Here is a 13,848-nt window from a genome sequence, read left to right as displayed (position 1 = left end):
CTTGAAGCAGGCAACCTGACAGTTTTGTGATATGAAACATGAAGTTTTATTTATGTCACTCTTTCACCTTGCTTAAATAGAGATTAAGTGTATAGTCCTTTTAGTATAAAACAGGCATACACAATCCAGTCACTGGTTTTTTATTACTTCCTGTCTCATTAAATTATCCAGGCTTATTCTGTGGACTAGGTTTCCTTATATGGAATTCATATTCATATCAAAACATATTTTAATATTTTTGGAGTCTGAACCCTTTGGAGTTCATTGGAAGCTGATACTCAAAGCAAACCATGGGTTGTTAAAGCGTACATTAAGTGAAATGATGAAAAAAGCCCTGTGGAATGCAGGTGTCATATATCACACATCTCTGATAAACACTGAAATCTCCCTCATTTGCCTCCTGTTTAGGCTCAGTTTCAAGAGTGTGCTGCTGTAGTTTGTATATTGAAGAAATGGGAAGGCCCCAGTTGAAGAAAATGGAATTTCAGCTGCTGCTGTATCATGCTGGCAGGCATTAGACCCAAGAAGGATTCCTTCCTTGGCAGACCCTATCCTGCAGCTGCCAGGGGTACTGCAGGACTGCCAGTTTTTAAGCCCAGATCCTCTGCTTGTCTGTGAATGATTTCTCAGTGTTCAGCACAAAGGATAGAAGAATCACTTCCCACATCCTGAAGTGGCTGTTGGACCTTGCTGACACAGACATGGCAAGGCTGCATTTTGTTGCCCTGAATTTCCTCTTAATGAACTAAATTATTGAGCAGAGAAACTTCATCAAGCCTCATGAAAGCTACTGTGCTGATATAATCTCCCTATAAGTGAATAATTTGTTTTGGTTTTCAGTGTCAATATCTTTATATTACTTTACCTTTGTGTGTACAAGTAACTAACTACTCACAGCTGCCATCTCATTTTAGAGTAAAAAAGAACTAAAGAGAGCATTTCTGCATGAATATGTTTTTATGTGATAGGTGTGATACAGTATATTAAAATTACTATAATTAATGTTGCTACTGTGGAAACTATTATCTTACTATCAGATTAGTTTTTCATCATTAGCCAAACACAAACAGGAACTAAGTTACAAATGCTGTATTTTTATTATCCTTTATTCCAAAAAAATCAGAGTACCAAGCAGGCTAATACACAAAGTAAGGGCTGAAATCAAAAGCTATTGCTCAAGGCTAGAGTCAAAAGCCTGATTTGGGTCACTGGGACTATGGCAAATATGGGGATTAAGACATTGGTCTTTTGTGTAAGACATCAGCAAGTGAAAAGAAAATCAAGGAGAAAGAGAAGCACTTATGTTCTTTTAAGAGAAAACTAGACAGAACAAATTAGGAGGTAAACTCAAGTAGTTTTGTCTCTCCTAATCACAGATGCTTTGTCAGTTTCTTCTTTGATTGCATGGAGATTATACTATATATATAAAATTATATATATAATATATATAATTAGATATATAATATATATAATAACAAGAATAATGGATAATGACAAATTTCTCTGTAATCCAGAAAGGTTTCATTTTTTAATAGTGTTCACAGAGTTCCTCCATATGACTGGACATAAATTGCCAGGGAAATGAAAACGATAAAACCCACAGCTACTGAGGTTAAATGATAAAAGGTAAAAAGGCAGCATTGTAAAATACATTATTGTGGGTTTTTCCCCAGGAAATATAATGACAGATATCTCCCTTTGTGTCTGACCTATAAAATAAAATGTCTTTCCATAGTCTTAAAACATAAGTAACTACATACCTTTGTTTCTCCACAACTGTACTTAACTTCATTGAAAATTAAGTTTGAGATACTTTACTTATGTAAAACTAGTGAGAAATGAGAGCTAGCCAGTGTTATACACTATTGCACAACTCTATTAAGCAATTCAACAAACCAATTTACTGTTCAACATTTGTCCTGAGAATAACTACATCTGTGTATAATAGAGAGCTGAGTGTTCCTGCACCAGGCCCCAGCTCAGATAACAGCTGCTTATCCTGAAACTGCACAATAAAAACCCTAAAACTGAGCAAAAACATTATTAACAGAATGGATAAAGACAACTTGGAACACTCTGCCACAAGACAAACTTCTGGCAAGACATTAGTAAGTGTGTAAAAGTACTATATATAGGAATAACAATTATATCGAGTCATAAATGAGTAAGGGATAAATTCTTACGACTCAAGGCATGGATCACCAATGCATCTGCAAGAGGTGGGAAGAAATACCGAATTGAGGTGTTATGGTATTGCACATTCCTCTGAAGTTCACTCAAGCTACCTTCATGGACAGAATGACAAACCATTTATCTCATATGTGTCTAAAAATAAAAGCAGGATCTGGATTTTTTTAAGTCCTGCATTTAGATTTGTGTGAAACCTTTTGTGAAACACTGGACTTCTTTTGATTTGGAAAGCTGTGTCACTTCCCTGCATGTTAGGAGCTGTCATATGTTAGTCACACAATGTCTTTCCTCAAAGAAACTGTTTCTGCTTTCTATCAAAACATAAGTTTTCTGATTGTGTGATTTTGTTAATACTCATTTCCTGACTTCATTTATCACGTGACTTTTGCTAAAGACCTGAGCATACTCTGATAATAATTAGGTAAAAGGATAAAATAACAAAGTAGATTGGGAAGAGATGGAGGAAGCCAAACAACTGAGGAAATCATCTGCACAAACATTCCTCCTCAAAATTGATTCGCATATAAGGGTAGGGGGACAGGAAGAAGTTGTTGAAATAAATAAAGATTTGGAGGAAGAAGAAAACCAACAATTTAAGACATAACAAGTTAATGAAAACTAGATGCTTACAAGGCAAAGGATCCAGGCCAAGGGCAGGGATAGAAATCCATCTGCTAGGGACCACTTCTAGTTTGCTACACTGTGGAACAGTGCCCCATAATGTAAAAGCCCTGAATTAGTACTTTGTCAACTGGCAAGACTTCCACAGAAATAAATGGGACTTTATGATTTCCAGGGGTTTATCTGGAAGTCATATCTAGTCCTAGAAAAGAGTACATACAGAACCCTAATAAGGACACAGGGAGGTACTTTCTTTACCTCCCTAGTTCAAATAAATCATACCCTTTTACTATATCTCTTTAGGTGTGCATCTTCTTCCTCTTTTGAGGCTACAACTCTGGTTCCTCACTTGGACTAGAATATGCACTTGTTCTTGCCTAGGTCCTTCTCTGACTTTTTTACTTCTGCTCTGAGGCAGAAGTAGAACTGTACTCAGAACTCGAAGGCTTACTTACTTCTTCAAAGAAAGTTATCTTGACTATCAATTTCATGTCTGGACACAGGATTACGAACTCAAGTTATATAAAGAGCTCAATCTATAGTGTTGCATCTGCTCTAAATATGGAAGACTGCTCGGATCCAATGCCACACACACTCTGCAGAAGTGAGGTGTACAAGGGTGAGCCCATGAAAATGTTCATCTGCAGCAGACTAAAGTTAGCAGTGTAATGAATATTAAGAAAAACAGGGTTTTGGTATGTCATAGTCTGTCATGACTAAAAACGTCCAAAGTCCAAAGCTGGCCAGCACCTGAAGGCTGTCCAATGGAATGCTGACCAAAGGCAACATGTGCAAAGTCACAGGTACTGAAGCAGAGCCATCTATGTGATGGAAAGCACAATGGCTTGGGGTACTTACAAGCGTGGAATCCTTCCAGACATTTTTTTAAGGATATTAAAAACCCTAACTGTATTTACATTCCAGTTAGCTGTTAGACACTTGTTAGATACTTGTAGAAGTGTCCTTTGCACTTTTCTTTACACATCATTATTGACTACCTTTTTAACATCAGAATTTGTGTTTAGGATTTCTGGAATAGAAAAAACCCAGTAGCTGCTGTTACTGTTTCAAGAATCTTCATCACCTTCTGACAGTCAGTGCAAGATTCAATTTCTTGACTTTGTGAAGCTTTTGTGAGAGTGTCTACATGAAATGTTGAAGTATATTGCCAGTATGTTCCAGTGAGATGGCAACAACAGCGAAGATCTATGATACAGCTAAAGTGTTTTTATTATGCAAACGTGCTGGCTTAGAATTTGCTGTGGTGTACCTATATTGTGTCAGTTCATTCAGATGGAACCTGTATCTATAGATATGTTCCTTTCTCATCAATGTTAATGGTAAAAAACCTTTCCATAGCTAGAGAAACATTTCAGTTCAAATGCATTTTAATTTGAAATTGCCTACTTCTTTCATGCTGTAATCTCACTATCTTTTTTCCATTGAAAATGAATTGCCTGTAAATAGAAATGATACCATTTTTCTCCTAACACAAATAACTGAACAGTCAAGAACAAAATAAAATGTAAAAAGAAATGTCAACTTCACAGACAGACAATAAAGTAGCATGGCCTGTTTCTTTTTTCGGAGTTGTGCAAGGCAGGGAATTCAGATTGTCAGTATTGTCAGATCTCACTACCAAAACCAAAAGGGACTGTTCAAATACTCAGATTTTTTAAAGTACATTCAGGATCCTTCCTCTTTTAGGTTTTTTCAGGTTTAAGTATTAAAAAAATTTGCATGCCTCTGTAGATCAAAATGGGAAGAGTAAGTCTGGAAAGGTGGTCTTGATTTATGGTGTGATGGGAGTGTATTACAGCCATCCAGAAGACTTCTGTCCTTGCTTCTGAAAGGTCAGGAAAGATCTATTTTCATTCTGTGTAGTGCTGTGCATATTGTTTTACTTTTTTATTGAATTAAAATTTTCAAACTCTATTCGTATGAATGTTTTTAATGGTATCCAGGAGAGCTCCTTGTTGTCTGCAAGGGATTTCTTAGTTCCCCAGTAAAATATTAAAAGAATCAGAATTCATTTTGCTTGCAGTTTTAGCAAAAAACTTATCACTGGTGACTAATAAATATTTTGTGTTTGTATATCTGCCTGGAACAAGACTTTTATTATTACTATTGTATCAAAAAGACCTACTGTTTCTCCTCTCCCTGTAGGAATCTTTAAGGGATTTAACCCCCTTTGACATCCATTAGGTGATGAGTACATAAATGGTTAGGCTCCTTTGAAATCCTAGCCTTACTTTCTGAAAGGCTGACTAAAACTGCTCTTTGCAGAATTAATTAACCATCTAGTGCTCAGCCTTGGAATTTACAGTGAGCTGATACACAAAAGCTGAAGGAGACCCAAGAAGAAAAGGTATTTATTGGCCATTAAATTCCTAAGCTTAATTAGTTTTATTCTTCTCAGGAATTCCCTAGTGTTAAATACAGACACAATTACTTGATTCAGAATAACTTGGCTTGTATTTCACTTTTAGGATTTGGAAATGAGATTATGCTTGTCTCAGTGAAGGATATACAAGTATGAGACATTTTTCCTCTCTAGTTTTTTAAGCAATTCATAGTGTGTGTTCCTTCTGTTCATTTTAATGTAAATAAAATCTCATTAAATAAACTTCTAAAAATGTATTTCCTGAAGCTTTGGTCCTAAGTCAAAATTTATTAGCTAATCAAAGGACATGACCTTCTGCCAAGAGTCCAGCAGATTTGTTTTGGGAGTTTACCTCAAAGAAGATGAAAGATAAATTAAAACTGGGCAGAAATTTCATAGATTTGCAAGGGATTTGTTTTCCTAGACAATACATTGTGGACCTAGTTAAAAAAAAAAACAAAACCAACAACAATCCAAAAACCACGAAGGCAGGTATGAGGCTAAATATGTAGAAATACACTTTTTAAAACTCTCAAAGATCCAGAGCTGAATGTGTTTTATATCTCCATTAGGTTTGTATTAGATCACTTCCAAGAATTGTCCCAGATATTAGAATCTATTCAGATAATTTTCTGATTATTTATATAAATATATAAATATGAAATATTTTCTATATACAAAAAGTATGAAATATGGAAATCGATACACTTTCACAGTAATGCAGGATCTATATTATTGAATTTTATAATTCTGCATTATCATAAATGACAATTATTCATATTTGATAGACCAACCATATTTATACCTATGTTAGATAGAACAAAGGAATATTGTTAGGAAGAACAGCTAAAAAGATAAAGAAGAAGTAAAAGAAGAAAATATAAAAGCAATAAAAGTAACTAAGGGATGAGATAATAAGAGCAGACTGTGAGCAGGAGTGTAAAACCTCTTACATGTTTATTCAAGCACCTTTAGGTGAAAGTATCCCCTATCCTCCAGGTTGCCCTGGAATAGCCATGTCCATTGTGAGAGTGGAGCTGGAGGAGGGATAATAAACTTGGGCAGAAGATACTCTGTGAGTGCCCTTTCACGGTCCTGCTCATATTGCAACCAGGTCACTGCTCCTCTTTGGGCACTCTCAGAGGTAAAACTTCAGCCTTGCTGAAGTGATTTCATGGTCTGTGGACTCACTACAGATGCCCCCCTCCACAGGAGCTTACAAGATGGAGCTAGCCTTCATGCTGTGGCTTATTTATCCATCTATTTTCTTCTATTCATAAGCAGCCACTTCAGCCCATACATTCATGGCCTCTGTCTTCACTGAGAAGCTCTTGCCTGTGCCTTACTGCCCTGTGTCTTCCCAAAGCACAACACAAAAGAATTGAGAATGATGTATACTGAGAGATATTGGGGGTCCTGTGAGGAATCTGGGAGCTGTGTCTCTCCTAACCAAGTCAATTGAAATATGAAGACTTGGGAATGACTGAAATGAATGATCAAAAACTTCTTTGTAGACCTAATTTGACACTCTCATGCACAGTGAGTTCTGGGCAAGGGAGAAAGCCTAGTGAAATCCTCCATCCAGTAGGATTTGGTTTTAACTTCGAAATTTTTCTTCTAGAGACTGGTTACTGTTTTTCCTAAACTGGACTGCTCTCAGACAGCCTTTTATCTTCTCTGGAGACCAGCTTCAAGTGAGAGCATTGGAAATGCTTGTCTTTGGTCCCTGTTTTACATGTCTGGGAGCCTGTTCTGCTCTTACTGTAGGCGCTGTTAGAAGGAAAACAAAAATCCTTCGGCCTTTGTATGGCTTTTTGGGATTCATCAGTAAGCAGTGTGGTCTTAAATAATAGAGATTTTCTCTCGTGAGGTTGTGTCCTACCTTATGTGGGCTGTCATGACAGACAGTATTGAGATGGGGCAGAATGTAGAATTCTGATTTCTCAGAGAAGCCAGTCCTTCTGATTTTCGCTGCATCAGTCTGGTAGATGAATGGAGCGAGACAGCATCTTTTATATGTGATAAAGTAAATCACCTTTCAAATGTACATAAGAAGTGGGGTCAAAGTGGTTATTTAAGGGCCTGGATGAGGTCATGCAATGACTTTTGGATGAAATTTATCACCCAAGGGCATTCAAGGCCACTTTGCTCTGTGTATGAGACTTAAGAAAATGCAAGAGCCTTATACCTCTGGGACAGTACCCCCGTGAAACCAGAGTGTGTGCCCCTGGATCCTGGACATCCCAGTTTCTGGCCTGACACTGATGCTGGAACCAGGACTGGTGATCTCTCTCTCTCTCTCTCTCTCTCTCTTTCTTTCTTTCTACTCTGCTGTGGGAAAGATCCAAGCAGAGTAGTAAACTACACCTGCATGAATCCCTGAAAAGCAGGTGGAAACAGCAGTTTAGTTGATCCTCTGCATGGACCAAGCTTTTTGGTGCCTCTGCCAGGTTGCTTCATCAGGGATACCCTGGCTGGTGGGGTAATAAAATTAAATTTACTCTTTGCATTTCATCTGTGGTTGTTCCTTAGTCTTGCCTGTGCCAGTTCACACACTCAGGTTATAAACATTACCTGTTCATTTAGGTTCTCCAGTAGCAACTATCACAGACAAACCAAATCACTTAGGATAGATTCTCCCTCTCTCTCATGCTTTCTTTATAAGGAGAATCAGTTACCTGTCAGTGTTGATCAAGTTTAGCTAAAAGACTGAACGTAAATTATCATTCTCAAGCATAAATTTATCAAGAATATCTCACTTTTTTGATTAAACACATTTCAGTTCTGGAGTGCTCAATAAATGTGAATATTAAATATATATACACATATATATTAATCATATCAGTAGTTATAGTGACTTTGTTTACTCCAGAGAATGCCAGTCATAAAGACAGCCATGGTCTCCAATGTTTCCCTATTTTCTTCTGGGGTACTTCTCATTTTTCAAATATAAATGCTTGCGTGACAGAGAGAAACTGATGCCAGATTTACTTTCTTCTGCTTCTTGCAAGTCTTGTTTGAATTCAGGATGATCCACTGTTTCACAATAAGATTATTGCATAACTTTAGATACATGATCTCCCCATGCATTTAACTCAAAAAGCATCTATTTTAATAATGTTCTTTTACTACTGTTCTATTATAAATAATTGTGACTTTGCAGTCTCAGATCTCTTCTTAGCTTGCAGTGGTTTAATGTATTGATTTGTGTCCTTCCACTGCCCAAAGTCCTGGGTATCTGTAAAATCAGGCTTTCCTTTAATAAATCATGTTCTCAAAGACAGAGAAACAAAGAAATACAATGCTCTTGATACACCTATATTGTGACAAAATGTACATTGCTAGGAAAAATAGATTATTTCTGCTGCCTCAGCACACTGCCTCAGATACTGAAAAATCTAGATGTGTGTTTTTAAAAATAAGAAGGCACCACATGAATTACACTCAGTGCTGACTCATTCAAAGTGTAAGTCCTTTGACAGTTGTTCTTGTTCAAACACATACACAAATCCAATCTGTTAACAAAAAGGTCACAAATAAATATTGGTTTGTAATAGATCATGGGATTATCTTACAGTCAGCCCCTGTTTAGAAGTGTGCAGGAATACCTGACTGAGAATTGCTAAGCAGATCAAAGAAGCAATATGCAATTTATGTTAGTGAATTAGTGGATTGCCTGTTTTCCTTACTATGGAGATCAGAAGGTGCCAAGTATTACCTTATTCAAGTGTGTTGGTGAAGTAGGCATATCTGTCTATCTATCTATCTATCTATCTAAAGTAGCTGGCACAAGTTACTACAGCAATTAATGAATTTGCAGTTGCCAATCAGGAATTTGATCTATATAATATTCCTCCTAAATCAATAATTGAAATTTCACTAAATCCACCAGTTTTATCTGACCTGATCTATTTTGTGCCTTTGTAATATAGTTACAGTTGTGTCACCTGCATGCCATGCTGAAGACATCATGGTAGATTGTGTGGGTTTGGCACTCCCACGGGAAATTTTAGCATCTTGAAACTGTTCAATGTCATGCTCTCTGTGGACTTTGTCATTTGGTTTCTTTAGAAAAATTATATCTGCTTCAGCACTTCTTTCACTGAAGTCTTCATCTGTCTTCAGGCTAAGAGCCAGGACTAAGTGAAAATAGAGTTTTGTAATGCTATTTACAGTTACAAACAATGTTTCCATGGAAGTTTCTGCAAAGGAGAAATAAACTGAGAGGGTATGTATGATGCAAACGCAAAATAAATCACAACATACATTTGTGAAATAGCGATATGTGGCTTAAAGTACCATCTTTGCTGATGTACTTTCTTTACCTAATTTCACAGTCAAGCTGCCATTTTAAGAAATGGAAGGTCTTTGTTAGCTTCCCAGAATCAACATGCTTACAATATTATAATAATATAGCCAGCCATGCTGAATAATGGCCATAAAAATTATTCTGGCAGCTGCCAATTTCTGCACCAAAATTTAAACATTTGCTTAAACTACACAAAGGTCATAGAAATGTGCCCAGTTTGAATTAAAAGTTAAAAGAAATTGAAAAAAATCTATTATTAATTCTGTAGCAATTTTATTATTTATGTATTCATGGTTCTCATGTGCAATGGTTCTTTTATTGTTCAACCTGCCTTAGCTAAACTGAGAAAACATTTCTAAAGCTTTTTTTTTTCTATATGACTTCTGTATGACAGCTTTTTTTTTTTTTTTTTAAATATGGGACCACTCTGTGGGTTCTTCCTGAGAAACTTGAGAAATTTTGCTTGCTAGAAAATGGCAGGCTTATCTGATAGATTATAGGACGTACTGCATAACGTAGCAGAAGAAAAGAAAGTGAAAGATGTGAAGCTTCTCTTGTGCTCACCTGATTAATCTATGTCATTAACTAATTAATCAGTCCTAAGCATCCATAAGGCTGTGATGACTGAGATGCTGGGAAGCTGGGAAGGAAATGCCGTATAATAACCCACTTACAAATGGTTTTTGTAAACCCAATCAGCAACTTCTGATGACAAGTCAGGCTTACTGATAGTTCTCTTTTCTTACTTCTTTTTTCTCCATAATGCATGTGTGTAACATGTAATGGGGACAGGTTCAGCTGAAAACCTTAGTATCAGCTTAATGACTTTAATTTTTCAGTGGCTTTATCCTAACTGTACCCATGTGTATGCAAAACTTGAAATGCCACCAGGGGAAATCCAGCAGTTCTTTAGCTCTTACATCATCTCCAGCATTGCAATCAAGTCTGCAAATTCTCACAGCTAAGAGGGGCCATATTTTGAAAAGTTCAATCTCAGACACAATCACTATGTTTGTCTTATAGAGGGTGATTAAAAGAATGAGATCATCTTCTCAGGTTAACTCATCTGCCTTAGGTTCCAAATCAATGAACACCTGACAAATCTTATCTCCATCTTCAGTTTGGCCCATTCCTCATACAGTGGTGGCTGAGCTGTTCATGGAACAGATGTTTTGTGAAACACCTGACTTGATGTCAGTACAGTGCTCTACAACAAATTAAAATCAGTGGTAGGTTTACCTCAGGTGTGCTGCAGACAACTGCAGAGGGATTTGCCAGCTATGGTCAACACCCCTTCTAGCAACCTGATTCTTGTGCAGGACGCCACCAACTGGTATTTGAACATGGCAACTACAGCCTAGAGATCTCAAAATAATGCAGAACTGAGTTGGTCATTGTTGGTTTTAGTGTAGTGGCCTATGGACTGGTGCAGCTAAAAAACAAAACAGTTCCATTCAGCAACAAACAACATTTCTGCTACTAAGAAAGTGCTTTCTGGTGGCCCAGCAGACCAGAAGACTGGTAATTCCAATCACTTGAGCTGGCAGATCTGAGTTTGGCTGTGACCGTTGTCGGAACCCTTGGGTTACTCTGTCTGTGCTGGTATTACCATGTTGTGTAGGAATTATCCTTCTAGAAACAACCTGCTGGGTTTTTGTCACGACAGCTAAGCAAATCACCTGCCACAATCCTTCCTAGAGAGACATGGAAGATCTCCTGTGCCTTTATTGATGGAGGCCTAGCAGTGTTCAATGGAATCAGTAACTCTTCCTCAGAACGGCTGTGTTAGCTGCTGTTGGGTTGTGCTGGTTTGAGCCATAGTTCAACCCAGAGCATACAGCCAGCCTGAGCTGAAAGAAGAGTTGGGGTCTTTGAGTGAATGGGTTAAAAGCAGGAAAAGCACTCACATTGTGAGTCTAATGAACTCTGCTATAAAATTAAACTGAGGGAGGCAAAATGTCACTCAAGAGAATGCTTATTGGGATTTAATTCTGGAAATAACAGAGACTGTGATATGAAAAAATTTCTCTCCAGGATCCAGTTTTGTTTGCTGTTATCATTATTTTACTAGAACATAGAGACTAACTGACCATCAGCAGCGGGAAAGTACATACTTGGAAAGAGGGGACAGGTAGCTATATGACACATGGGTCATTCAGGTGTTTAGGCTACATTGTCACAGAAATGCACCTCAGAGATCAGCCATGCCCTGGCCTTACCCTGTGATATTTGTCCAAAAGTGTTGTCTTTCTGTCTCAGCTATTTCAGAGGGCCCAAAGGTTCCATCAGAGAGGGGAATGAAAGGTGAACATGCAAAAACATCATTATTCCCCTGCTTGCACAGAACTTGACAAGCCATGTTTGTTGAGGGTTACTATGTAGCTGTGCTGTAGCTATGTGCTTTTATGAAAAACAGTCTCATTTCTAATCTATTTAATATATTTCTGATCCTTTTCCACGCTTGAGCCCTGTAATTGGGGGTTGGAATACCTGGAAAGCTGGTCCTGGTTACAGGCACACATAGTGACAAGTAAATGATTACATTTTCTCTATCCCCACCTCTGAGCTGGGGATTTTCCACTACAGTGTCTTTGCTAAGGGAAAGTTTTAAAATGGTAGCAGAGTCTCAAGCTGTCTGATTTTAGTGCTGATAGAATGGTACTTGATTTGCTTGACTAAGGAAGCTGCTGGCAAAAAAATGTTGCAATTGGCAATTTACTTGTCTCCATGCATATTTTGGCTCCACATCAAGATTCTGAAGTGTTTTCCAGACAAGTGCAGAATAATCAGTACATCTGCCACACAGGCAAATGTAAAGTTGATGAAAATATTTTATTTATAGAAGCTAATGCAAAAATGTAGTTTGATGTGTTAAAAATGTCAGTTCTAATACTACTAATTAGAGCTATAATCTCATTGTGGAATGAAAAGATTTTTCTCATTTACTGAGACTGTATTATGTTTTTTTAAAATCCAGGGTTAGGGCTTCCGGTATCAGAAACCTTTCTTACAAAATAATATTAAACACAGGACATCTTATGGGTGTAAATGTTTGAGACTTAGTCTCCCTCTCACCCTCAAATATAAAAGTTTACATGAAATGCCTTCTGAATGCAGATCACAAAAATAAAAGATGGAAGCAGTATTCATTACTAAATTACTGAAGATTACTTGTCATATATTTACACTCTTACAAGCATTCTTATTTTTTTTTCTAATGGCAAGTATATATTCTTTCTCTGCATGCAGCAGGTTTATACTACATATCATTTTTTATAGGCTACACAGGGCTTTTTTTGAAAGAAAAATCAATCATACAATTAATTTGGATAAATATACAGCAATCTTAAATCATACAAAAAGTATTTCTAGTCTAGCCTGACTTTTTATTTTTCATCTTAAATACATAAAATAAAAAACACAGGGAAGATACTATTAAGTGCAAGTAAAGGTATCAGATTCTAACTCTTATTGCCAGCAGACTGCCCATCCTAAAAATAATTTGCAAAATTCAAGTCAGAAAAAAGTGTAATTTAAATGAAGACTTGGAAAATACAAGAAAAGAATGTTGATTTAGTTCTAGTTGAACAACCTGCCCCCATGTGACAAAGCTTTTCAATGCATATATATCTATATCCATAGCACAAGCTCATGCTTAAATCCCATTTATTTCAACAAGATTTAAGCATACACTTAAGTTCTTTGCTCAATTACAGTCCCAGTACAGCTGGTGTGTAAAGCCAAAATACCATATAATATAAAGTAACTGACATTATGATTTCAGCTTTCCTCATCAATTTCACTTCCAAAGTTCATCCTTAAAAGAATTGAGGAATCCCTTAATTTTCTGCTGACACTTGTGACTAAGTTGAAACACGGTTGTTGTTATCAGCAATTTAAAGGATAATGATGTATGGAAAGGAGTTTAATAATTCTAACTCGTTAAAAAGCTTTATAAAGTGACAAACCATGAGATCCTTCTGAGTCACTGGATAGAAATCTAGTTTCTTTCTGTCAAATCCCCAATATTAGCTGAGAATGTTCCATCAAAGTTTCTTTGGAGTACTTCTTACAGTCTGCTACAAAGAGCAAGATAGACAATAATAGTTTGCATGTATTTTTAAGCCAGCTTTATTTTCAAGTTTTCATACCTCACACATTCTGTATATTGCTGGGAGAATTATTCCACAGATTGTTGAAGTCACATCTATTTATCCATCTAAAAACTGAGCTTCTTGTTTGTTATAATTGCCAGTGAAATTCACATATAAAGAAAGTTCAAAAGTCTTAATACACATGCATACTTATTTTCCACATCTTCTTTATGTGTAACTGTTAAGTGTAT

The sequence above is a fragment of the Corvus kubaryi genome, unplaced genomic scaffold (genome assembly GCF_017639235.1).
Source record: "Corvus kubaryi isolate FWS band 111438036 unplaced genomic scaffold, C.kubaryi_AGA036_p1.0 37308, whole genome shotgun sequence".
NCBI classification, from domain to species: Eukaryota; Metazoa; Chordata; class Aves; order Passeriformes; family Corvidae; genus Corvus; species Corvus kubaryi.
Note: the sequence above shows the minus strand (reverse complement) of the source record.